Below are 25,620 nucleotides of genomic sequence, written 5' to 3' on the forward strand. Positions count from 1 at the left end.
ACCATGTCATCCCACAAGTGACCACAGTAAATAGCTTTATATCACAACAGAAATTAATGTGAAATTATCTAGAGGTCGAAAGGATTTCCACAATTTCAAGATAATAAAATTTCTTCCTTTTAACTGTCAACTGTTAAAACCATTTATTCTTCAGTGAGAATAAGATTTTCAAGTTGTGGTCAGTTTGGTCCCATTTTCACAAAGGACAATGTGGACATCATTAAAAGTCTTTTGGAGAAAAAGCCATGTCATAATGATCATCCATTCAGGGGCCCCGAGTGGCCAAGTAGTCTAAAGCGCTCTCCTTTACGGATCACTGCCATCTCACCTGTCTGTGTGGGTTCGAGTCTAGGATTCGGCTAATGTGGGTATGTGAGAAAGCTTGCCAGTAGCTTCTTGTGGGTCGGTGGTTCTTCCTGGGGTTTTCCTGGGTTCTTCCTCCACCATTAATACTGGCCGCCACGCATAGCCTATCGTGTGCTGATAAATTGCGTTAAACCCCACAACAACAACAACAACATCATCATCCATTCAGAGGAAAGAGTGACAAGACTTTTAAAGGGTGAATTTTAATGATGTCACCAAATTTGAATATTGCTTGTTTATTTGATCATTTATGCATCAATACTGCACATAAATTACAAAATTAGACATTCCCTGACAATTTGTAAGAAATTTCCAAAACTCTTGTAATGGGTGAATTTTATTGACATTTTCGAGAGGCTGTCATGATGGTTATATTCGACAACATAACAGCACAAGTTTCCATTTAGGGCCAACTAGACATTATAAAGTCTACCAGTGAAAACCCCATATAAATATGACCATCCATTGAGGAGGAATGGCAAAAAGATTTTTCAAGCTGGCTGCTGCTGTGGCCCTATTGGATTTTTTAGCAGCATTATTTTCATTCAGGACCCAGTAGTCCTATGATGAATGTGCGTTATATGGGATTAACTATAACTGGTGCCCAGTCATAAAGTTGCCCTGTAACAGGTATATATGATGTCCTGTAACAGGTATATATGATGCCCTGTGGTACTGATGACATTTATTTATGCCAAGATGAAATGAACAAAAACTCAGTACTGCACTCTGTGGGTTGGCATATGAGAGTAAATTAGAGAGGGAGTAATTACAAAAGATGCTATGTCTCAAAGGTATAATAATAATGCAACCAAATAGATCTGTGCAGCTGCTCAGTCCCATTTACCCAATGACTAACTGCCAAAAACACACCTGTCCTCAGTACCATTTATCCAATGACTAACCTCCAAAAACACACATGTCCTCAGTCCCATTTACCCAATGACTAACCTCCAAAAACACACCTCCTCAGTCCCATTTACCCAGTCACTAGCCTCCAAAAACACACCTGTCCTCGGTCCCATTTAGCCAATGGCTAACCTCCAAATATATACCTGTCCTCAGTCCCATTTACCTAATGACTAACCTCCAAAAACACACTTGCCCTCAGTCCCATTTACCCAATGACTAACCTCCAAAAAACACACCTGTCAACTCCTCATGTATTATGATTCAATATCTCTACTGTATCTATCCAGCTATCTGTCCACCTAACCACTATTGTGCTCTTCTTTAGAGGTAGACCAAGTTGTTCTCTACTGATCTTTATCTTGCAGTGCTGACTGACTGTTGCTGAACAACTGCACAGCAACAGATTCAAGCTGAATGCCCTACTCCATAGAAATTCTGAATTTAGGAAAGTGGAAATAAAATAAATTGACTGACTTTTGTACATAGACAACAAGTTTAATCCATCGTCTATTGATCTGTTGCATTTTGAACCTCTCCAAATACTCCTGGTTTATTAGCTATAACTCTCAGAATTGACTATCAGCACAGCAGCTGCTGTTTAGATCTTTGTGAAATGCTATAGCATATAAGGTGACTGTCTAATGTTCAAATACAGCTTGTATAACTCCACCAGAACCAGTAATGTAATAAAATAATAACATGGGCTGTATAATATCTTGTCTAATAAAAAATGTGGCTCAAATAGAATCTTCTTCTGAATTATGCATATAATGCATTAAGTAATGTTCTAAATCTATTATGGAAAGGTTTCTATTTAAAGTGTTCAACATTGTTGTGTAGATTATTATTTATTATCGACTTTAATCTTATTTCAAAATTGTGGTACACCTAGTAAAAGAGAGTCATTAACAACATCAATGCCAACCTAGCACATTTTTCCCCCATTGGTAACAAAAAATTCACACACAAAATCACATTTTATATATATATATATATATATATATATATATATATATATATATATATATATATATATATATATATATATATATATATAATGTTTTTTTATTAAAAAAACCTGCCTTCCCTAATTTTAAAACCAGTGCAATAGGAAACTTTTTTGCCTTATGTCACACACAAAATCACATTATATATAAAATCATATATATATATATATATATATATATATATATATATATATATATATGTTTTTTTTTCTTCCTGCCCACCCTAATTTTAAAACCAGTGCAATAGGTAACACATTTTTACCTTATGTCATGAAAAAACACATATATACCAGTAAATAGAGAACATGTATTTCTTCTTTGAACAGCACAAGTAACATACTGATATAATGCGCCAGCAGATCTGAGTCTGTACTGTTTGCAGTTGGACTTGTCTTATAAGCAAGTATAAATGGCATTATTGAACTTACACAATGTGTGTGAATAAAATAAGTACATGCTGCTTTGTGACATAATTCCCCAGTGCACAGACAAACACTCACAGCATGTGCTAAACCAACCAGCCAATTGACCTCACACTCAATATAACTGCAAAATATTTATCATGGGTAAAGTGACAAAAGTACAACATCTCCAACTGAAGCATTTTAACTTGTAATTAATTAAGGAATGCTTTGGATATTACAGCACAGCAACACAAGTAGGTTATTTAGTGCCAAGGTAATTGGTGTCAAGTGCCTTGCCCAAGGTCACAGCATGGTAGCCTACACAAGTTGATCTGAAAGTAGAACTTTGAACCTGCACAATTTGATCACAAGCCCAGCATGCTAACAACCCAGTCAATGAAGCTTTCAATTAATTAAGGAATGCAATTAAGACCAAGCTCTGCTAAAACATAATGCCCTGGCATTAATAAATCTGGTATATGGTGTGAGTATGGAATCACTTTAAGTAGAACAACACTCAGGTTTGATGTTCATTATGTGACAGCTTGTCCAGAAATACACTGTTTACACAAAATCCCGAGTCCAAGTCTCGGCTAGCGTGGGTACGTGGGAAAGCCTGCCAGTAACTTCTCGTGGGTCAGTGGTTCTTCCCTGGGTTTTCCAGGGTTCTTCCTCCACCAGTTATACTGGCCGCCATGTATAGCCTATCCTGTGCTGAAAAATGGCGTTAAATCCTAGACAACAACAACAACTAGACAAAATCTCTGAAACAGAATGTACAGCAAATCTCCAGATCTGATTATGCCACAGCAGGTTTGGGTCTATGCCATTCACACTAAAATTACAACATTCACACCAAAATTACAGCATTCACACTAAAATTACAACATTCACACCAAAATTACAACATTCATACCAAAATTACGACATTTACACTAAAATTACAACATTCACACTAAAATTACAACATTCACACCAAAATTACAACAAATAGAAAATATACCCAAATCTGATTATGCACAGCAGAGCTGGGTCTATGCCATTCACACTTGCTGCTGTTGTTGTTTTTATTGTAGGGTTTAATGCCATTTTTCAGCACAACATAGGCTATACATGGTGGCCAGTATTAATGGTGGGGGAAGAACCCAGGAAAACCCCGGAAAGAACCACCAACCCACAAGAAGCTAATGGCAAGCTTACTCACATACCCACATTGGCCGAATGCCATTCACACTAAAATTACAACAAACAGAATATACCCAAATCCGATTATGCCACAGCAGGTATGGGTCTATCATATTTGCACAAAATCACTATTATCCAGAATGAACAGCACATTATGCCACAACAGGTCTGGGTCTATGATGTTCACAGATTACCACTTATAAGCAGAATGAAAAGAATATACCCCAATCTGACAATGCATTATGCCACGGCAGGTCTGGGTCTATGATGTTCACAGATTACCACTTATAAGCAGAATGAAGAGAAAATACCCCAATCTGACAATGCATTATGCCACAGCAGGTCTGGGTCTATGATGTTCACAGATTACCACTTATAAGCAGAATGAAGAGAATATACCCCGATCTGACAATGCATTATGCCACAGCAGGTCTGGGTCTATGATGTTCACAAATTACCACTTATAAGCAGAATGAAAAGAATATACCCCAATCTGACAATGCATTATGCCACAGCATCATAAAACTGCACCAGAGTCTGAGACTGACGACGTTCAACTATTAGCCAACTAAAAATAGCCTTAGAAAAGTAAACTCATTTGTGATTGGTTGAAGCAAATGTCAAGCTCAAGAGTATGCTAATTTGCAGGCCTGACTGTAAGCTGCACACATTTGGGAGCCTTGTATACAAGAGTTTGATGATCTCCAGGCCTGAATGAAGGCTGTATACATTTGGGAGTGTTGTATACAAAAGTCTGATGACTCCAGGCCTGACTGTAATCTGTACACATTTCTGAGCCCTGTATACAAGAGTTTGATGATTTCCAGGCCTGAATGAAGGCTGCATACATTTGGGAGTGTTGTATACTAAAGTCTGAGAATTTCCAAGCCTGGCTATAGACTGTATACATTTGGGAGTGTTGCATACAAGAGTCAAATGAATTCCAGGCCAGGCTGTAAGGCTGTAAACATTTGGGAGTGTTGTATACAAGGGTCTGATGATAACAGGTGTGACTGTATATGCTGTAGACATTTGGGAGTGCTTTCTTTATACAAGGATCTGATGGTTGCCAGGTCTGGCTGTAACCTGTACACATTTGGAAGTGTTCTATACAAGTGTTTGATGCCAGGTCTGGCTGTATGTAACCTGTACACATTTGGAAGTGTTCTATGCAAGTGTTTGATGCCATGTCTGGATGTAACCTGTACACATTTGGAAGTGTTCTATACAAGTGTTTGATGCCAGGTCTGGCTGTAACCTGTACACATTTGGAAGTGTTCTATACAAGTGTTTTATGCCAGGTCTGGCTGTAAACTGTATACATTTTACAGCATTTTATACAAAACAAATATGGTACTAAAATACAGAAAATAAAGTACATTTCTACAAAGATGTAGTTTTAAAATGCATAATTTTAGATCCACTCTCACTTGTGTACCCGAGAATGTTTAGTTTCACTAATACAAGGTTTGTTACATGTGCAGCGGACTCATGGTTTTTTTCCATCCTGCACCGTAAAGCTGATACTCCAACACCCATAAACTGTAATTTAAGAAACCACAATCCCATGTTATATACTGCTATCTATTCTCAATGTAGCTGCACACACAAACACATACACACATATACACGTTAATGGCTCCTACACGGCTATGCCAATCAATGGTAACCACTAGTTCAAGGTACTGAAAGGGTGAAAAACAATTCAAGTTATCTGAGCTGAAGTCAAATGAAAAGAACCAACACTGAGGATCAAAATAGGAAACTAAGATCTAATCCACATACAAGATAATCAATCACCATTAGTCTTTTTGCTCCTCTGTTTCATTGAGCTAGTTAAAGCTTTCTCCAAAGAAAACAGTAACAATGGTTGATTAGAACGTTTTTTTTAAATCAGGAAGTGAAGCAAAGCACCATGGGATAAAAATGACATGTTTAAACAAATTGCCCAACTTTGTTTTATCAAATACTGGCAAACTTTAATCAAATTTACATAAAGGCAATTATTGTGTCATTTTAATTAGCCTTAAGCATTCATTTTTAAATTACCAGTACTGGTAGTTCATTTGAATTTTTAGAAAGAAATTCCAAATAAATCTGCTTGTGTAATTTCTTATTGCATAACTTTTTGGGAAAGTGGCTATACTAGTGCTTCAACAAGTACTTACTGGTAAGCACATAGGTGCATGCAATTCAAACATGTCTTACACTGGGGGTCCAAATTTCAAACTTCACCTCACCCTACTTGATTCAAAACACTCACATATATATATATAGACATATATTAGATGATGACAGCTTCCATAACTTTGATGAACAATTGCATGTCTTTTTTCACTTTGTGTGATTAAAAGCCATGTGCAATATTTTTAATCTAAGAGTTTTCTTATGCATTTATGTGAACCAATTTATTGTTTCTTTTAGGCACGGCTGTTTTGCCTTGTGTGGACAAAGTACTGGAAGAAGGGTGCACACAAACCTTATGTTCGACGCTGCTAAAAATGTGAGGGGCCTCAGCTTAACATAAAAAGAAAAGGAAAATGGAAATTACAACAAGTGATGTGATAGGAACTTCCTAGAAAGTGTCAAAACCTCACTTTACTACTGAGACCGAATGAATGTCTGAAAACTGCATCTCCATACTCTTAATTCTGCTGCAACACTTACCTCTAGACCACAAATTCAAACGTGTGAACAGCATATATACACATCCATGTCATGAATACTCCACTCCAATTTTCCAAAAGCCCACAGATATCTCCTATGGAGTAAAATATCTGGTCTCTCTGAACACCACATCAAATCTCTCCACTATCCTGTCTGGTTCCCTATCATATTTCCTGGAGCTGCATTATGCAATTTGAGGGAGTAGATCAATAACTCCATTATAAAGGCTTGTTCTTGCACAGTCAACCAGGAAGGCTCCACAAAATCCCTGTCACTCAATACCACCACTGCATCTGCTAGCAAACACTATACCCCCATAAGGACAATACAAGAGGAGTACAAATATTTATTCTTTTTATGTACAGTATTAACAATCCCCTTCAAGTTAACTAACAATAAAAATGAACTGGTTATAATACTAGATTAATTTCAAGTTAACATGTTTTCCTATCATGCAGGTTACTTTGTGTTATTAGAGACTGATATACACACATCTATTCCATTTCCTGGTGTGCCAGCTCTTCAAAACTTCCATTAAAGAAAAGTGTACTCAACTGGTGAAACCAGCAGTGCCTTACACATTTGGCACTTTCTAAGAGTTTCAAAATGATATCCACTTCTGCAAATGAAATGATCCAACTAAAAAAGGCAGACATTTAAGTTCAATAAATATTATTTTGCTGTGAAGATTTTCTTTATTTCATTTATTATCAATGGTTAAAGGCAGTAGTCACAGTTACCTCGGCAACGTTAGATATATAGACTCAATTTATACCATTGCTGTGTTAGTGCTTTTTGACAACAGACAAGTGTCAGTTCCAGTATGACTTACCTCCCCTAGAAATACAACAGGTGTCACCATTTTAAGTTAACCATCTTCAATACTATTTTTGACAAGAGTATGTATGTATGTATGTATGTATGTATGTATATGTGTGTGTGTGTGTATGGATGGATGGATGGATGTGTGTGTGTGTGTGTGTGTGTGTGTGTGTGTGTATGCATGCATGCATGCGTATATGTATGTATGTGTGTGCGTATGTAAGAAAAAATAAAAAAAGAATAAATATTTGTACTCCTCTTGTATTGTCCTTATGGGGGTACATGCAGGTATGTATGTATGTATGTATGTATGTATGTATGTATGTGTGATGTGTGTATATCAATCTCTAATAACACAAAGTAACCTGCATGATAGGAAAACATGATAACTTGAAATTAATCTAGTATTATAACCAGTTCGTTTTTTATTGTTAGTTAACTTGAAGGCGATTGTTAATACATAAAAAAAAAATATTTGTACTCCTCTTGTATTGTCCTTATGGGGGTACATGCATGTATGTATGTATGTGTGTATGTAGGTATGCGTGCATGCATGTATGTATGTACGTACGTATGTACGCACGTACGTACGTACGCACGCACGTACGTACGCACGTATGTATGTGTGTGTGTGTGTGTGTGTGTATGTTGTATGTATGCATGCATGCATGCATGTATGTATGTATGTATGTATGTATGTATGTATGTCAATCTGTCTGTTTGTCTGTATGTACAAGTTTTAATGGCACATCAGCACAATCAAGGTCACAGAGTGTCAAGAAAGTTTGGGCATCACCAACAGGGATGACAACAAAGACAAAGGCAAACAACTGATAAAATCCTTAAAATGCAAAGTCAAATTTTATATAAACAACAGCATTTTAAAAGTGCAAGACCTTCTCAGCTGGATCATCATGGGATGCATCTCTGAACAAAAGAATTGCAAATATCATTACAGCTGCCCCGTTTACTCATGTAAATATCATTACGGCTGCCCTGTTTACACATGTAAATATCATTACGGCTGCCCCGTATAAACATGTAAATATCATTACGGCTGCCCTGTTTACACATGTAAATATCATTATGGCTGCCCCGTTTACACATGTAAATATCATTATGGCTGCCCCATTTACACATGGAAATATCATTACGGCTGTCCTGTATACACATGTAAATTGGTTAGTTTAATTTAATATCTGTAAACGTTTGCAAATTAAGTGACCAAGTAAACAAATATTCATTTGACTGTCAGTTCTACTTAAATTATATATTCCACATCTCTGCTTAAGAGGAAAAGTTAGATGCGAATTTTCTGTTGTTTTTGTGTGTGTGTAAAGTATGGACCATTCTCTAATCAAATGCAGCATCCCAAGGAAAAAGCACAAGTAATGAGACAAATTAGTTGTACCTCATGTTACACAACATTACACTTCAGGTGGACCCACTGATCATTCTGATAACAATATATTAAAACTACCGGTACATCGTTCTACTATTGAAAAATGGTGGTAAAATATAGCTTTTCATTAAAGCATTTCATTTTAAGGAAACAACTTATCACATTTTTTAACTATATGCAGAGTTCAGTAGTTACTGTAGATTGGAAAATACATGCAGCTGTATGAACCATTATTATATCAATCCTAAGGCAGTTTGACCTAAATTGTCCCATATATTCAACAAAGACATGTTTTCGAGGTCAGGGGAAAGATTGAGTTCTGAATCAGTTCAACTGAAAGGAATAATTTCTAGAAAGGTACCATTAAGTTATATACCATTTACACATCTAGAAAGGATCCATTAAGTTGTATACATGTACCATGTACACATCTAGAAAGGTACCATTACGTTCTATATCATGTACACATCTAGAAAGGTACCATTAAGTTATATACCATGTACACATCTAGAAAGGTACCATTAAGTTCTATACCATGTACACATCTAGAAAGGTACCATTAAGTTATATACCATGTACACATCTAGAAAGGTACCATTAAGTTATATACCATGTACACATCTAGAAAGGTACCATTAAGTTGTATACCGTGTACACATCTAGGATGGCATCATTTAATTATATACCATGTACACATCTAGAAAGGTACCACAAAGTTGTATACATGTACCATGTACACATCTAGAAAGGTACCATTAAGTTGTATACATGTACCATGTACACATCTAGAAAGGTACCATTAAGTTATATACCATGTACACATCTAGAAAGGTACCATTAAGTTGTATACCATGTACACATCTAGGATGGCATCATTTAATTATATACCATGTACACATCTAGAAAGGTACCACTAAGTTGTATACATGTACCATGTACACATCTAGAAAGGTACCATTAAGTTGTATACATGTACCATGTACACATCTAGAAAGGTACCATTAAGTTATATACCATGTACACATCTAGAAAGGTACCATTAAGTTATATACCATGTACACATCTAGAAAGGTACCATTAAGTTGTATACCGTGTACACATCTAGGATGGCATCATTTAATTATATACCATGTACACATCTAGAAAGGTACCATTAAGTTGTATACCATGTACACATCTAGGATGGCATCATTTAATTATATACCATGTACACATCTAGAAAGGTACCACTAAGTTGTATACATGTACCATGTACACATCTAGAAAGGTACCATTAAGTTGTATACCATGTACACATCTAGAAAGGTACCATTAAGTTATATACCATGTACACATCTAGAAAGGTACCATTAAGTTATATACCATGTACACATCTAGAAAGGTACCATTAAGTTTTATACCGTGTACACATCTAGGATGGCATCATTTAATTATATACCATGTACACATCTAGAAAGGTACCACTAAGTTGTATACATGTACCATGTACACATCTAGAAAGGTACCATTAAGTTGTATACATGTACCATGTACACATCTAGAAAGGTACCATTAAGTTATATACCATGTACACATCTAGAAAGGTACCATTAAGTTATATACCATGTACACATCTAGAAAGGTACCATTAAGTTGTATACCATGTACACATCTAGGATGGCATCATTTAATTATATACCATGTACACATCTAGAAAGGTACCACTAAGTTGTATACATGTACCATGTACACATCTAGAAAGGTACCATTAAGTTGTATACATGTACCATGTACACATCTAGAAAGGTACCATTAAGTTATATACCATGTACACATCTAGAAAGGTACCATTAAGTTATATACCATGTACACATCTAGAAAGGTACCATTAAGTTGTATACCATGTACACATCTAGGATGGCATCATTTAATTATATACCATGTACACATCTAGAAAGGTACCACTAAGTTGTATACATGTACCATGTACACATCTAGAAAGGTACCATTAAGTTGTATACATGTACCATGTACACATCTAGAAAGGTACCATTAAGTTATATACCATGTACACATCTAGAAAGGTACCATTAAGTTGTATACCGTGTACACATCTAGGATGGCATCATTTAATTATATACCATGTACACATCTAGAAAGGTACCATTAAGTTGTATACCATGTACACATCTAGGATGGCATCATTTAATTATATACCATGTACACATCTAGAAAGGTACCACTAAGTTGTATACATGTACCATGTACACATCTAGAAAGGTACCATTAAGTTGTATACATGTACCATGTACACATCTAGAAAGGTACCATTAAGTTATATACCATGTACACATCTAGAAAGGTACCATTAAGTTATATACCATGTACACATCTAGAAAGGTACCATTAAGTTGTATACATGTACCATGTACACATCTAGAAAGGTACCATTAAGTTATATACCATGTACACATCTAGAAAGGTACCATTAAGTTGTATACATGTACCATGTACACATCTAGAAAGGTACCATTAAGTTATATACCATGTACACATCTAGAAAGGTACCATTAAGTTATATACCATGTACACATCTAGAAAGGTACCATTAAGTTGTATACATGTACCATGTACACATCTAGAAAGGTACCATAAGTTGTATACATGTACCATGTACACATCTAGAAAGGTACCATTAAGTTGTATACCATGTACACATCTAGAAAGGTACCATTAAGTTATATACCATGTACACATCTAGAAAGGTACCATTAAGTTGTATACCATGTACACATCTAGGATGGCATCATTTAATTATATACCATGTACACATCTAGAAAGGTACCATTAAGTTGTATACATGTACCATGTACACATCTAGAAAGGTACCATTAAGTTATATACATGTATCATGTACACATCTAGAAAGGTACCATTAAGTTGTATACATGTACCATGTACACATCTAGAAAGGTACCATTAAGTTGTATACATGTACCATGTACACATCTAGAAAGGTACCATTAAGTTGTATACATGTACCATGTACACATCTAGAAAGGTACCATTAAGTTGTATACATGTACCATGTACACATCTAGAAAGGTACCATTAAGTTGTATACATGTATCATGTACACATCTAGAAAGGTACCATTAAGTTATATACCATGTACACATCTACAAAGGTACCATTAAGTTCTATACCATGTACACATCTAGAAAGGTACCATTAAGTTCTATACCATGTACACATCTGGAAAGGTACCATTAAGTTCTATACCATGTACACATCTAGAAAGGTACCATTAAGTTATATACCATGTACACATCTAGAAAGGTACCATTAAGTCAGGGGCCCCGAGTGGCCAAGTGGTCTAAAGCGCTCTCCGTTACGGATCACTGCCATCTCACCTCTGTCTGCATGGGTCCGAGTCTCGGATTCAGCCAATGAGAAAGCTTGCCAGTAGCTTCTCATGGGTTGGTGGTTCTTTCCGAGGTTTTCCCGGGTTCTTCCTCCACCATTAACACTGGCCGCCATGTATAGCCTATCGTCTGCTGAAAAATGGCGTTAAACCCTACAACAACAACAACAACAACCATTAAGTTGTATACCATGTACACATCTATGATGGCATCGTTTAGTTGTATACCATGTACACATCTAGAAAGGTACCATTAAGTTGTATACATGTACCATGTACACATCTAGAAAGGTACCATTAAGTTATATACCATGTACACATCTAGAAAGGTACCATTAAGTTGTATACATGTACCATGTACACATCTAGAAAGGTACCATTAAGTTATATACCATGTACACATCTAGAAAGGTACCATTACCTTAAGTTATATACCATGTACACATCTAGGATGGCATCATTTAATTATATACCATGTACACATCAAGACACTTTGCTAAATGTTGCAGTTTTAACCATTAGTCACATCTCATGGCATGAAGAAGCATGCATCGGGCCTAGTTTACATCCCTGAGTGAACAGGGAGAATGGGCAATTGTTACATTTGATAAAATATGGCTACAAAAGTAGAATTTATCATGTATGTATTATGGGTAATTCCCTTACCATTTATATAATGCTATTTTACAAGATGCATGGGACAGAAGTCTACATGAGATTTTATTGCTTTGAGCTGGCTGAGTGGTGTAACAGCAATTTTAAAACATTACTGGTTACATCTTCCCAAAGAAATGGCAGCCAAGTACCTTTCCCAAAGACACAGCAAGGCAAACAATCCAAGCTGTCCTGGATGGGTATCAAACCCACAAGCCTTGCATTATGAATCTAACACTCTATCAACTGAGTTACCATAGATTCCTTAATAAATGGATTATCTTATTCCAGAATCGTTTTTTTTTTTGGGGCGGGGGGGGGGGGGGGGGAATGAACACAGTACATGTACAACACAAAACTTATGATACAAGACTGAATCTAATCATCCCAATGTTTAACATGCTTTTGAATACACAACAAATGCCTTAGTTTAACTCAAATTGCACTTGATTAAATATGGTTCTGTTGGAGTGTTTCCATGGTGATTTAGTGCTATAATTTCAAATATGCAAGGAACATCCATAATCTGTAACGATCACTAGCTAATACTGATCAAATGTGCCATCACAAGACGTGCATTCTGCTTACTGTTGGGCCAAGAAATAGGCTAACATTTATCAGTTACAATGAACAGCTTGAAATGAAATTCCTTTTCATACTTTCAGTGCATTTATGCATTTTCATCAATTCATTTCACTGAAATATGCAAATATGCTGTTTGTCTAGAGGTCTGATATGCTACTTAAAACCACTTACATTTCGAAGAATAAATTTCACTAACATTACAAGATAATCCCAAAGATGGCATACAGCCATCTTTCAGGAAGAAATTATGAAAATTTATGGTTTCATATGAAAACTCTAAATATTAACACTGGAAATAGTTGGAGGAAACAGAAACTTTCATAAGAAATCTAGCTAAGAATGATATGAAAAATTTTCACAATAAATTCCCCTTAAACTAGTAACTTCAGGATACCATAAAAACATGAATTTCTGATGGATTATTGGGAAAAGGACCAGGAACAATATTTTTTAGGAAGACTGACCAATTTAGAAATTATACTTTCTGGCTTAAATTGCTGCAACTGTGAATTGTGTATGACCTTTATTTGCCCCTCAGTCCCTAAAACACCTTTAAGACATCAATGAATTAACATCACTTAATTCATTTTTGCTGAGGGCGAAGACAACAGTGTCTCCTACAGAAACTTCCTGTAACTGAATACTATCTGTAGCCTGGTTTGAGTGTGACTCAATAGCAAAGAATCAATACTGACCAGGGCTACTGACCTGTGGAGTGGGCTGACTCATGGTCAGCGGTAGCTGCAGTGTAACCAGTATTGGAGACCAAGACTGGGTGACATGCCCATAATGACTTTACACCAACAAGTGAATTGCCACATGATGCTGGAAATCAATTTTCCTGTACTTACCCATATAACGGTCTTACAACAATTGGACAAACCAAGGGACTTTAAGGCTGGATCCAACTGCAAACAACAGTTCTGTGGCCTAATGATTACAAAACCATGAGCCCGACCAATTCCTTAACAGAAGTTCACATACTACCTGATGACAGGTTCATTGTCCTGCTCTTTTAAAGAAGACACACGAGTCCAAATTACAAGGTGTCCCTAAAAATATGATACAAAATTAAAGTGCATAGTTCTAAGTCACACAGGGGCCATAACTCCACAAAAATGTTACCAAAAAAGTAAAACGCAAATTTCACCAACACCTTAATCAAGTGAAACCTCATATCAATTTGACTTTAATCCATGAAGTCCTTCAAAAGTTATTGAGTCAAAAATAAATTGAAGGGCAAAGTTCTAAGTCAAAAAAGGTCCATACAATGCAAAATGGTGAGAATCAGACTTGACCACGAGTTCTTTTAATGAAAAGTTTTGTACCAAATTTCATTTCAAGCTTGGCGCTCAGCATTATGAGGTTAGTATTAGGACTGGTTAGCCTGGTGTCAGGATAATGTGACTATGAAGTCAAAAAATATTCAGTGGAAACAAAGTTAAAAGGCAAAGTTATTGGTCAAACTCCAGGGGCCATAACTGTAACAGTTTCATGGAAAACAATGACAAATGAATGAGAGCTATTTTTCAAGGCCTTCCATAAGGCAAACAAAATTTGTCTTTCATGTCAGCCAACTGTCTCCACCTATCACTGCCAACCCTAGCTGTTTTTTTCTCCCAGAATAATTTTTTTTTAAAAGGACAACTTTTTAAAGAATCCGGAAATTGATTCGTGCATTTAACTGTGCTGGTTTAACACAGTACTTAATGGGCTTAGTACATCATATATGCTAATCATAACATATATATACACTATATATATATATATATATATATATATATATATATATATATATATATATATATATATATATATATACACACCTCTCCCTCGATAACTTGCATACATCAGGGTCCAAAAACACAGAATGCACTATAAGCGAGGGCACAAGTTACCGAGGGACCTCCAAAAATTCTACTAGACAGCCAGAGAACCGATCTGTTGGGGGGACTGGGCTGTTTAATGACTGAATCCTCATTTTATAATCATGTCAAGAATAATTGTCAATAGAGCGCTTTTTCTGATGAAATTTTTCGTTATTCTCTATAAATTATATTTATTTTTAAAATGTCAAATACCTGAAAGATGAATAACAATTCCAACTGGTTTCAACAACCACACGGCACAATAAAACATGAATTACATCACGGCATTTTGTCTTGCTTACTAGTCTGGTTCTCAGAGTGATATTCCACAGTATTTTGCGAATCAAGGAGTCTATGAAGCAAGGAACCAGACTAACTGTTGATACACTACCAAACAAGATTCTTTTATCAGAAAGATGCAACATTTGTTTAGTGAGACAATTCGTCTACATCAAACTCAAGTTTTGTATCGTTCAATTAGTAAAATATTGATGCCGTGATTTCACTGCAAGTTATAGAGAAACTTCTTATCATCCTTGAGGATATCTCTCTGTACAAATTCAGGAATTCTCTGAAACTCGTTTTCCACACAATTGTCCATATCTGTGAAACGAAGCTCTTTATTTTATTATTTTACAAAGTACTCATTTCGTTTGGTTGTCTTGCAATCTTTAATTACAGTTATGACTGAGTAGATTAATTTAAGGTAGTTTATTTAGATTATATACACGTAACATTTATAACAATGTTTGATTGATCAACCGAGTTACCCGACATACAACCTGGGCCACTGGTTCTTAAGCATGTAGGATATGTTTGCCTTTTAACCATATTTTTTTTTAATTCCACCTCCTTTATTTGATTAAAAACCATAATTAACGTGATAATAGAAAAGGAGGCCCAGTTTTTATTCAGTGCAACAATACAACAAATGCTTCTGCTAGTCTGATATCAAAACATGGTGGGCAATTAATTAGGTTCTCAGAGAAACGCTCATGGACATAGCTGTTACAGTAGATTGACATATTTTACGTTAATTTCAAGAGGACACATTGCATTTATGATGATTACACTTAAAAAGAAATATAAGATAGACCTAGAACACAAATTTCAATTGATACAAAATTATATAATTGGTATTTATTTATTAAAGTACTACCTCAAATAGGCATAAGTGAAAATTTCATTTATTGAAATTTTCTTGAATAACATTAATTGAGGTGTGCTAAGAATGTCATTTGGAAAGATAATGTAACAAATTATATGACTTCTTTTTAAAAGCTGATATTTCATAATATTGATTAAAATTTCCAGATACTATCTACTGCTTTCGACGATAAAACGAGCGATATATCAAAGTTTCCGTTACCAATTTTGATCATGATTTTCTTCAAGTTCAACAAATAGGCATCAATGTTTTGATATCTTTTGGTTTAAAAAATGGAATCCATGCCTGACCCTGCATTATAAGCAGGTTCACGAGTTATCAGGGGATGAATGTGTGTCTCTGTGTGTGTGTGTGTGGGGAGGGGGCTAATTTTTCAGTAAACTATTTTTTATCACTGCATAAACAGATATAATACATGTAGTAGAAGAAAAAGTACTAATTCATAAATGACACTATTCCATCTGCCAACTACATGTGTCAGGTCTTATGTTACGTGTTTCGGCTCAAATAAACAGTAACATAAGAAAAAGTGAAAACAACAAGCTTTGAAAAATACAATAATTTATTTCCCTGGAAAAATTCTGCAAAAATGAAAAAATATGAACTTACGGCTTTATAGAATCAAATCCAAAAATAATCCAAGAATAATCCACAAATAATATTTTAGAAGTCCTAATAACAAAACATTCTAATGATTTCAAGTTCGAATCCCGACAAAGAATCCAAGATGGAAGACAATGACATATGCTGTAATATGTAGTGTTGAAGTGCAAAAAGGGGGTCACATGATCATGTTCCAGAACCTCGTCGAAATTACGTACTTTTTAAAGATCACATACACCCAGTGTGGCCCTGTAGGAAACCAATCATTTTACTCTAAAGAAATAAAAAAAATTAAATATTGTTTACATCTTAAACACGTAGTCCCATCATGACCTCGACAAGAATTAATCATTTTAAAATAAAAATAGAACTTATTTACGTAGCTGCTACTATTTTTTAATCAAAGTCAGGATCTAGATCAACATCTGGTGTTTACAAAACGAATGGTCTATTTCAAACTATTTTCTGAAAAAGGTGTCATCGCTAGTGAATAAATTTACAGTACAATTGCATGTAATGAAAAATAATTTTTTTTTTTTTTAAAAACTAACAAACAAACAATTAAATTAAAATAAATACATATTGGATCAGTTATAATTAAATCAAATATACATAACACAGGTGTCATTTCATCCATCCACTTTGATCCCATTTTAATATATTTATCTATTCATTGTGAAAAATATTTAAATAACAAAAGTTCAGAATTTAAAGAGTGATGCAATTTATTTAGTTTCTATTTTCTAAGATAAATTCATGGAGTTCTGTCATAAATCCAAGGAGTTTGTCAAGAAATTAAGAACTTTTCAAGGATAAAACCAAAGTTATCAAAATTTAATGAGTTTTTAAGGCAGACCCTCATGGCTGCACAAACCATTGTAAAGCCCCAAGCCAAATCTGATTTCACTGTATTGAATCCTTTAAAATGTCACTGCATGGAAATTACATTTATGATGCAATGGCACATGAGCTTAAAGTCCTCTCCAAAGATATGGTGGGAGTATGAAAAAAGAAAAGGTTGAAACTTTGTGTGTGAGTGTGTGTGCACCAATCAGCCTTGTTGGATCATATACTGACATTTCAGCAAAAATATTTCACAGCAAGCTGAATGTTACACCTGATGTCAACTGAATGGCCAGAGAACCAGCATTCTGAATGAAAAATTTCATAAAAGGCATGCAGTATGACCAAATGGCAATTTCTTTTCTGTCCAGCACTGATTTAGAGTGATTTAGAAACTGCATTTGTACATGTCTGTCTGCCAGCATGCATGTGTGTGTGTGTGTTTAACAGCATAATCCTTATTATAGTGTCTGGCAAAATCTGGCAGTAATCCAAAGGAAGACAAAGCCATCCATCAACATATACGAATATACACAATGAGACAAAAAGTGCAGATGAATGTGATGCAAAACACTCAAAAATCATGCAAAACAAAGACAAAAGCGAAACACCCCAAAAAGAACACAAAACAAAGATAAAAGGTATATTTAAAGCAAAACACCCTGAAAATCATGCAAAACAAAGACAAAAGACAAAAGCAAAACACCCTAAAAAGCATTTAAAACAAAAACCAAAGCAAAACACCCTGAAAAGCATTCAAAAAAAAGATAAAATCAAAATACTCACACGAAAATATTCAAAACAAAGACATAAAGAAAACATCCCTAATTCATGCAAAACAAAGACAAAAGCAAAACACCCTAAAAAGCGTTCAAAACAAAGACAAAAGCAAAACACCCTAAATAGCATTCAAAACAAATATAAAAGAGAAATACCCAAAAACAAAAACAAAAAAAGAAAAAACAAATTCTAAAAATACCATTTTCAAATACTTTCTATAAAAACTGCACTTTACAACTTACTGTCAAAGGGAAATACAGCTTTCCTGTAACTGTCCTGGAGCGGTAATTTACATTGCCTTATTTATGTTTCTAATTCAAAACAAGGTCATATAAAAAGATACTGTTCAAAATCAACTCGTTCAAATTACTTTATGCATTTTAAATTTCAAAATTGAGACAATTAGCATTTTTAAACTCATAAATGTACATGTGCCATGTAAAAGAAATGAATGTAAACATATACATCATAGTTAATTAATCCATAATATCTTTTTCCCATGGCTTATACTGCATAATAGTCAAATGATTATTTCATGGTATATCATTAAATAATTAAACTAGTCTCTAAGTAAAATATTCTATAGAGAAGGAATGCACATTTAAATAAAAAATAATGTCTTACAAGCCTGATCATTAATTCCTTGTCATCAATCAAACAGAATAACTGCCTAAGAAATACTAGGCAATTGGCGTAAATGGCAGAATATTGAGTTATCGATAATGACTGGCTATTGCTGAGTCACTGAATGTTCTAATGCCATACCTCCCTCCACATAAGAGCCCATGTTGCTGATCATGTTTTTTTAATACCACAAACCAAAAGAATAAGATTGAGGATCTGATTAAAATCAGATCTCCACTGTTATACATGAAGATCTGACAGTGACCACTTAAGGGTCATGTTCTGGTAACCTATGTTATTACCATAAGCTCTATTAATATATCAGCCAATCAGATCTAGTCTTCTATTATCATGTTAGGGGATATCATGTTAGGAGACTGAGCAGTGTGAATGATGAACATAAATGTTTACCAAAAGATTTGTTTAACTTTCAGTTTTTGAAAGCTGTATTTCCATTGGCTTATTCAAAGGTCAAGAGAACATGATCCCTAACTGGTCGTTGTCAGATCTTCATGTGGGATAGCGGAGATCTGATTTTAGTCAGACTGACAAGATTAGTACTTTAGAAAAACATCAAGTGAGTATGCAAGAGTACCAAGAGAGGATGCAAGACTAATGGCATGTATCATAAGCTATATCTGTAGTTAATATACATGAAATTTGTGAAAAGGAAGAAATTTAGCCAGTTTGCTGAGTAGAATTTTCTGTTGCATGGTTTATTTTAAAAAGTGTTTTTGAACTCATTATTTTGCATATGAAGTGATGATGCTGTTGGTTACAGGACTGAAAACTCTTGTATTTGGTAGCAGACATAAGTTTTTTAATCGCAAAAACAAGACTAAGTACAGAAGGAGAGGTAAAAGGAACATGTAATTACAGAAGGATAGGTAACAATTACCTATATTGCCTTGTAAGTGTATATATATATATTGCATGGTTTGGTTGTGCTGAAATGTTTTAAAGTATTTTGTCTACAATGTTTTGGGGGTATTTCTACTTGTCAATGGAAACCTATACAATGCAGATGCATTTTTTTTTTCTTTCTCATATTCACATTATAAAACATGCTATAACGTATCCATAATAATAATTTTATATATATATATATATATATATATATATATATATATATATATATATATATATATATATATATATATATATATATGATATACAATTAAACACAAAGCCAACACTTTTTTTGTCAGAAACAGATCCTCAGAACTGGCGGGCTCTTTTAAACTATTTTGCAAAAGAGGCTTTTGGTCATTTCTTAATACATACAGTGGTCTGACCTTTTCAGAATTTCCCTATATACTGAAAACTGACAAACTCAAAGCAACAATTTTTTTATTACTTGAAGAAAGCTTTTTAAAAAATGAACAATCCTCTGTACAGTACTTCTTCTGAACTATTTGTTTATCAAAATAATAAAAACTAATGTCAGTGTTCATTATCAGAACATCTTATATCATAAAACTGTACAATTTTAAACAACTTTGTACAATAACTATACAAAGGGACATCATTCTGTTAATAAAGGGAGCATCTGATTCAATGTTTGGATACTGTCAGACATATCTGAATGTTCTAATATAAGATTATTTATAACCTTCAATGACAAGTTCATAATATTTAATAAATTATACATATTTAAAGTAAAACTATTTGTGTATTTTTTTTTACATATACATGTATATTCGACAAATAGAAAAAACTTCTTCTCTCTAACTGCACCGTTTCCAAAGGCAGGAATAGTTTCACCTTTGATTTGAATCAAACACCTCACTCACTCGATGCAGTGCTGCACATGGTCAGCAATTAGCAATCAGCAATTAGCAATCAGCAAAGACAACTTAAGATAATCCAGTTGTTTTACATAATGGGAGTTGAGCTGTTCTATATCTGTTGGCTACTCGTTCAATATACATGGTTTATGATGGGTACAGTATTCAGCTGTTAATACCTTTTGTCTTTATGGCCTCTTAATGTTCCATGAAAAAATCATATTTTCAAACCAAACAATGAGAAATATATGGAAAAAAATCTCAGCCGAGTTTCATTTGTACACAAACTATTATCGCATATGTATTTCTCAAATGTAAAAAAAATAAAAAAATATGAGATGGCCAAGTGTACCATTTATTATGGCTCCACTAATGCAGCAAGCCATTTAATGTTATGACCTCCACTGGGAGGACACCTGTCTTTTGAGACCATTTTTTTTAATTGGCAGTGTGGGTGGTCTCTGAGAAATGGTTTTATTGTAGCCCATGACAGCCATTCCTTGATAACCTCTCAAAAGTACCCGTTTGTTTTTTAGATAAGTAAAGAATGTGCGGTATAATCTCCTAATTAAGACTAATTGGTATGAATAAATGGTCCAAGTTTAAGATAAATTTAAATTTGTACAAACTAGGAATGTGATTTTAATAATGATTCAGAGTGGTCTATTGAGACTTAGATTGCTAAGACTGGCCTGAAATAGAGCAAAACTCAATGTTGTAAATATTGCTAAATTCTGTATTCCCAACTCACCATCACATTTATCAAAACCTTCAAAAATAATATTTTAAAGGATTTGTTTCATTTATCTGGAAGGTGTTTATTTTCCTAAATATCTGTGCAACTCAATTTTACATTTTTTTCAAACTTTACCTTAGTAGATACTACACAACCATTTTTGTGGTGAGGTACCACAAAAACTACTACATTCATGCATGTACTATTATGACACAAAAACTACTACATTCATGCATGTACTAGTATGACACAAAAACTACTACATTCATGCATGTACTAGTATGACACAAAAACTACTACATTCATGCATGTACTATTATGACACAAAAACTACTACATTCATGCATGTACTATTATGACACAAAAACTACTACATTCATGCATGTACTATTATGACACAAAAACTACTACATTCACGCATGTACTATTATGACACAAAAACTACTACATTCATGCATGTACTAGTATGACACAAAAACTACTACATTCATGCATGTACTAGTATGACACAAAAACTACTACATTCATGCATGTACTAGTATGACACAAAAACTACTACATTCATGCATGTACTAGTATGACACAAAAACTACTACATTCATGCATGTACTATTATGACACAAAAACTACTACATTCACGCATGTACTATTATGACACAAAAACTACTACATTCATGCATGTACTAGTATGACACAAAAACTACTACATTCATGCATGTACTAGTATGACACAAAAACTACTACATTCATGCATGTACTATTATGACACAAAAACTACTACATTCATGCATGTACTATTAAGACACAAAAACTACTACATTCATGCATGTACTATTATGACACAAAAACTACTACATTCATGCATGTACTACTACATTCATGCATGTACTAGTATGACACAAAAACTACTACATTCATGCATGTACTATTATGACACAAAAACTACTACATTCATGCATGTACTATTATGACAGCCTTACTGAGACATACTTCAATGAAGGTAGCCAAAATCACAACATGGGCCAGATTTTATCATGTTTATGGCTCTAGAGAACAGCACTGTAAAGAGTACTGTTCACCTTAGAGTACTAATTCAACTCCCAAGGTAACACCATACTATTACAAATTCAGTGTCTTCAGATTTCTGGAGTCTGCTACTACTACTACCACAACCACTACAACTAATAATAATAATAATAAAAACGAAGACTTTATATAGAGAAGGTAACTCAGAACTAATCTACCTTGAGGCATTCTAGCTGTTATGTACAATAATACATCCAGTATATACAACACAATGTCTTGACACTGAAAAATGAAGGGATTCTAAAATTCATAGTTTCAAGCCAGAAACAGAGATTCCATTACATCAGTATATGCTGATTTTTGCAGGTAAAATATGTCCTTGTACCAGACAAAAATGAAACTTGGTATTCGCATACTAAGAAACTGTAAAGTGTGTTTTAAGTCTTGAATGTTAAGTGCCTCAACATCAAAGTCTGTCAGAAACCGATCTGTTCTTTTCATGCAAATGTACTGTCCCATATCTCCACTGACTCTGATGAGCGACTGTGTACTGTCCCATATCCCCACCAACTCTGATGAGCGACTGTGTACTGTCCCATATCCCCACCAACTCTGATGAGCGACGGTGTACTGTCCCATATCCCCACCAACTCTGATGAGCGACTGTGTACTGTCCCATATCCCCACCAACTCTGATGAGTGACTGTGTACTGTCCCATATCCCCACCAACTCTGATGATCGACTGTGTACTGTCCCATATCCCCACCAACTCTGATGAGCGACTGTGTACTGTCCCATATCCCCACCAACTCTGATGAGCGACTGTGTACTGTCCCATATCCCCACCAACTCTGATAAGCGATGGTGTACTGTCCCATATCCCCACCAATTTTGATGAGTGACTGACAACAACAGCACAGCACCAGCAGAAGGTTTGGTTTATCTCTTTGATGATGATCTCTAAAGGTATATACATGAGGTATAAATAATTCTGCCTCCCTAGTCTATTAAAATGGACAACTTAAGGCAGGATTTCTCATGGTTATCAAATTATTGAAATAGAGCATTGGATTCTGCAAGGTAACAAATGAGGGAGTCTAGAAGCTATTGTCACCATATCTAGCAGCTGTGCTTGACCTTAATGCTGATGTGTGAAGTAATACAAATTAGAGCATCCCTATTTCCAATCCATAGATATCAATCCAAGCTTTTTTATTTATTTTTGTTCAAAACAAATTAACAATGAGATGTTTGTTTGTCGAGGGACCAGCTTGGTTGGATTTTGGCACTTTCTATTTATGGATGACTATAAGTCATGTGATCTTATAAGCCATGCTTAAGTTGAAGACTTTCACTTTCATTCAAACCAATTCAGTAAAATTAAATATTTTAAGCGGTGCATGTAAATGAATTAACTTTTTTTTAGGAGTGAACTCCGAACCAAAGTCATCATTGTGTGTGGATTAAACAAAACTGGAAATGGATTTGTTGTCCATATCATGTGACTATTGGATCTCTGATGCCATGGACATATAGATTGTGATGTGCCATGCCATGCAATTGGCAAGCAACAGGTTAAATTTCATCAAAGTGTGGTTTTCGTCTCATCTGTGAGTGGATTAACGACATAACAAAAATATTATACTTACAATTTTTGAGAGAATAAATCATCTTCCAATAGATTTCATGCAGATATGGCTCCACCTAAGGTCGTTTACTAGGCCCACTAGTAAGCCGCTACCTATGCCAAATTCCAACTCTTCAATAAGCAATTGGTTCTAACCCACATTCCAACTTTAACATAAATATATCTAAAATGGGGTGGAAAGGGTTACTAAAAGGAAACTTGGACTATGGATTACACCACTGTCATGGTGTTGAGTTTGTGACTTTGTCTATTATCAATGCAGCTCCTGAAAAGGTCAGAAATGCATTCATTTTCTTTCTCTAAAGTATTGTTTACAACATAATTTTCCCTAATTTATGCAAAAGATAACAGATGATATTGGCTGATTAGCATTTGTACTTTGATCATATCTGAACCCTACACTTTCAGTGCATCACGCAGTAAAAAAACTTGTTACATTCAATTCTGATTGGTGGTTTAGTTTGCTCAAGTCCAAATGATACATTCAATTCTGATTGGTGGTTTAGTTTGCTCAATTCCAAATGATACATTCAATTCTGATTGGTGGTCACAGTTTGCTCAAGTCCAAATGTTACATTCAATTCTGATTGGTGGTTTAGTTTGCTCAAGCCCAAATGTTACATTCAATTCTGATTGGTGGTTTAGTTTGCTCAAGTCCAAATGTTACATTCAATTATGATTGGTGGTTTAGTTTGCTCAAGTCCAAATGTTACATTCAATTCTGATTGGTGGTTACAGTTTGCTCAAGTCCAGGGTGAAATATTAACCATCAATCAGTGCTAGATGATGCTCATTCACTGCATGATACACCGAAAGTACTAGCATCCAAAACTTGATCTACATTATACAAAGCAAAAGAGAAACATTTGTGCAGACGTGGATACTAAATGATCTGTAAAGTGCTAAAGTCGTACACTGGGAACAAGTTTAGAATTCTCCTTACATGCTGATGGATGTTATCAGTGACTTGATGTGCCAATGGGATTAAAAAAAACAACAACATAAAATATCACAAAATTGGCAAGGGTGCAGATTTCAAAATACATTAATTATAATTACCTTGTTAATTATAATTATAATGACCTTGTTAATTATAATTATAATGACCTTGTTAAATCTGAAGAAGGGG

At 34.7% G+C, this 25,620-nt stretch overlaps 1 protein-coding gene across 3 annotated transcripts in view; it reads right to left on the reverse strand.

The window, feature by feature from the left end:
- LOC149776139 (uncharacterized) overlaps window positions 1–25,620 on the reverse strand; it is a 332,110-nt gene that overhangs the window by 283,895 nt on the left and 22,595 nt on the right. The window contains exon 1 of one of the 3 annotated variants that reach the window (XM_089942419.1): window positions 6,542–6,683. The exons of the other annotated variants lie outside the window; for them this stretch is intronic. The gene's annotated coding sequence lies outside the window, so the exon portion shown is untranslated. Of the gene's footprint in view, window positions 1–6,541; window positions 6,684–25,620 lie in introns of those variants that run through there. 3 annotated transcript variants of the gene reach the window in all.

The sequence above is a fragment of the Sinohyriopsis cumingii genome, chromosome 18, assembly GCF_028554795.1.
Source record: "Sinohyriopsis cumingii isolate HCF-2022 chromosome 18, ASM2855479v2, whole genome shotgun sequence".
NCBI lineage: Eukaryota > Metazoa > Mollusca > Bivalvia > Unionida > Unionidae > Sinohyriopsis > Sinohyriopsis cumingii.